At 36.1% G+C, this 3284-nt stretch overlaps 1 pseudogene; it reads left to right on the top strand.

Moving 5' to 3' along the window:
* Positions 1–1389: 1389 nt before the first annotated feature.
* LOC102959302 lies at positions 1390–2463 on the top strand (annotated as a pseudogene).
* Positions 2464–3284: the final 821 nt, after the last annotated feature.

Below are 3284 nucleotides of genomic sequence, written 5' to 3'. Positions count from 1 at the left end.
GTCAAGCTGGCTGGTATAGCAAGTCTATGTTGGAGAGTGATAGAATATGAATAAAATTCTACTGTTACCCATAAAAACAATACTATATCCATGGATAAGATTGAGAAATGTAGCCTTTTAAAAAAACTCAAGTATATTTAACACAATGTTACATTAGTTTCAGGTGTATAAAGAAATGAATTTTGATAACAATAATTAGAATGGTGCAAAGTTGAAAAAAACCTGAAAAGCACTGCCTACTGAATCAATGTTGGTCTGCTGCATGCTCATTTCTCTGTACTAGATTCTCTCCTATTTAAAGTTTTGATCACTTATGCATAGATGAGAAATTTTCAAAGTCAAATAGACAGTGTCAGCACAAAGTAGGATGTCCATCATTGGAGATAATAGAAAAGAGGCCAAATATTGTTAAAGAAACGTATATAATGGGTGGAAAGCTTAAATAGATAAAATCTGTCTTTTTCTAAATCTAGTAATCTGAAATGACTAGTCTTATAGGTGAAACAAGAAGAAATTTAAAGGAATACTTTTTTTACACTTAGTTTTTAAAAGTGCACAAATAAAGGTTAGTTAAAAATAATGAGATTCTATTAATGTAGTTTAGGACTGAAATAGTTTTTGTTCTTTAGTGGGCCATTTAAACTTTCAGTTAACCACATGTAGGTTCTTGGGATCCAATTAAGAATTAATGGCCAGGAGGGGCGCCTGGGTGGCGCAGTCGGTTAAGCGTCCGACTTCAGCCAGGTCATGATCTCGCGGACCGTGAGTTCGAGCCCCGCGTCAGGCTCTGGGCTGATGGCTCGGAGCCTGGAGCCTGTTTCCGATTCTGTGTCTCCCTCTCTCTCTGCCCCTCCCCCGTTCATGCTCTGTCTCTCTCTGTCCCAAAAATAAATAAAAAACGTTGAAAAAAAAATTAAAAAAAAAAAAGAATTAATGGCCAGGAGCAACTGGCTGGCTCAGTCAGTAGAGCATGTGACTCCTGATCTCAGGGACATAAGTTTGAGACCCACATTGGGTGTAGAGAGTACTTTAAAAAATGGCCAAGTTGGTTGATTGGAAGAAATGTATCCATCCACTTTCACTTGAATCTCTTGATAAAGAGCAAAGCAAAACACCTTTAAGTCACAGATTTTTTTAGGTAGATGCTTTATATCATTTTGTCCCTGCTTGGAACCCAGTGAATAATAATAATAATAATAATAATAAAAACAACCAAAACCAAACCAAACAAAACAAAACCAAAACAAAACAACCTTAGGAAAACTGAATACTATGCTGAAAAAAAAATTCTGTTCTAAAGTGGTCTTTTTAGGGAACTTGTGTACACATCCCAGTGGACAGCATGTGCGCAGGGCTTTCAAGCATGGGACACTGGGAATTTGAGCTGGAATGAGCCTCCAGGTGGACAAGTACTGTTGCTGATACTTGGCATACCTGGACTATCATCATGAGCAGGTGGCCCAGCTTTGCAACGTGGTGCAAAGTGGTGACTTTCCTCATCTTTTGTGTATGGTTCATCTGGTGCTGGGAAAAAAGACAAGAATTATGTGTATTCTTGAATTTTATGGTGTGTGAGTGGAAAAATTGAGAATTGAACACCAGACCTTCACAACTCCATCTAAAAAGAAAACTGAAATTAGTGGCATTGCAAACAATTATCGCTGAAGTTAATCCCAGTGATTCTGGAAGTAGTGATTGGGTAGTAATCCAGGAGATATTGAAAACAGTGATACAATCACAGCAACTTGAAGCAAATTCTCAAAGAGATCTTAAAGTGGTATTATTGACAGAGGTTGACAAACTCACCAAAGGTACTCAACGTGCCTCGCATAGAACCATGGAAAATATATGTCCACTTCAGATTGATCTTGTGTTGCAATTCTACATCTAAAGTGATACCACCTATTTGTAGGAGGTGCCTGACAGTTTGTGTGCCTGCTCTCAGCATTGAAGATATTTTTCATGTGTTATATATTGTGTGTAAGCCAAGGAAGGTCTGAATCTTCCTTCACAACTTGGTTCATTAGACTTGCAGAGAAGTCCTTCAGGAATCTCCAAAAACACCCTACTTATGTGTGAAGCCTGAAGAGTGCAACAATATATTTTTGATGCAGATCAAGAAATCCCTGAAACAGATTGGGAGGTGTATCTGAAGGAGACTGCCAACGCTATTGCCAATCATCAGACTCCACAAAGTCTCCTTAAAGTTCGTGGAAGACTTTTTGAGCTTCTAACTCAATGTATTCCTCCTGAAATAATAATGCAGGGCCTTCTCTCAGAAATTTTACATAACTGTGATGGACAACTGAAAGGAGAAGTGACCCAAATGATGACTTACTATGAACATCGTCTGCAGCTGGGTAGCAAAGCCATTTATGATTTGGAAGCATTGTGATTGTGGCCAAATGTATGGCACTTTATAAAAAGTTCATGGAGGATGGATTGGAAGGCATGATGTTTTGACATATTGGCAACTATCCTAATATTTCTCAGTATCATCATTTACATTCAGTTTATATTGGAAGAGCTGCAGGTAAAATAAACCAACTTTACATAAAAAATAAAGTGATCTTTTGCAAACACACTTTAATCTAAGTGTTGTAAATAAATAGCTTGAATAGTATTCAATAGCTTGAAGTTTTAATTAGATTTAGTAGTTACTTAAATGTACTATGGCAATTATAGTATGGCATTACTATGTTATAAAATGTTGAAAATGGCATAGTTTGAAAAACGTTATGATTAATTTTACAAATTTAGCTGACATCTTTAAAGGTAAAGAATATTTTACCATTGACTTTTTTTCCAGCTTTATTGAGATATAATTGACATATAACGTTGTGTAAGAGTAAGGTTTCCAAGGTTTTCATTTGTACACTTATATATTTCAAATTGATCACCACCATAGTGTTAGCTAATATCTCCATCATGCTGTGTAATTATCATTTTGTGTGTCTGTGTGTGTGGTAAGAACATTTAAGACCGACTCTCTTAGCAACTTCCACGTATATAATACGGTATTATTAACTATAACCACCATGTTGTGCATTAGATCTTCAGAAGTTATTCATCATATAACAGGAAGTTTGAATCCTTTAACCAATGTCTTCCCATTTCCCCCAACCTCCAGCCCTGGTAAACACCACTGTACTTTATATAAGTTTTGCTTTTTTAGATTTCACGTATAAGTGGAATATAGTATATGTCTTTATGTAGTATATGTCTTTATCTGACTTATTTCATTTAGCATAATGCCCTCATATTTCATCCATGTTGTTATAAAT

The sequence above is a fragment of the Panthera tigris genome, chromosome X, assembly GCF_018350195.1.
Source record: "Panthera tigris isolate Pti1 chromosome X, P.tigris_Pti1_mat1.1, whole genome shotgun sequence".
Taxonomy (NCBI): domain Eukaryota; kingdom Metazoa; phylum Chordata; class Mammalia; order Carnivora; family Felidae; genus Panthera; species Panthera tigris.
The sequence above is the reverse complement of the archived record's forward strand: the minus strand, read 5'-3'. Positions and strand labels throughout refer to the sequence as shown.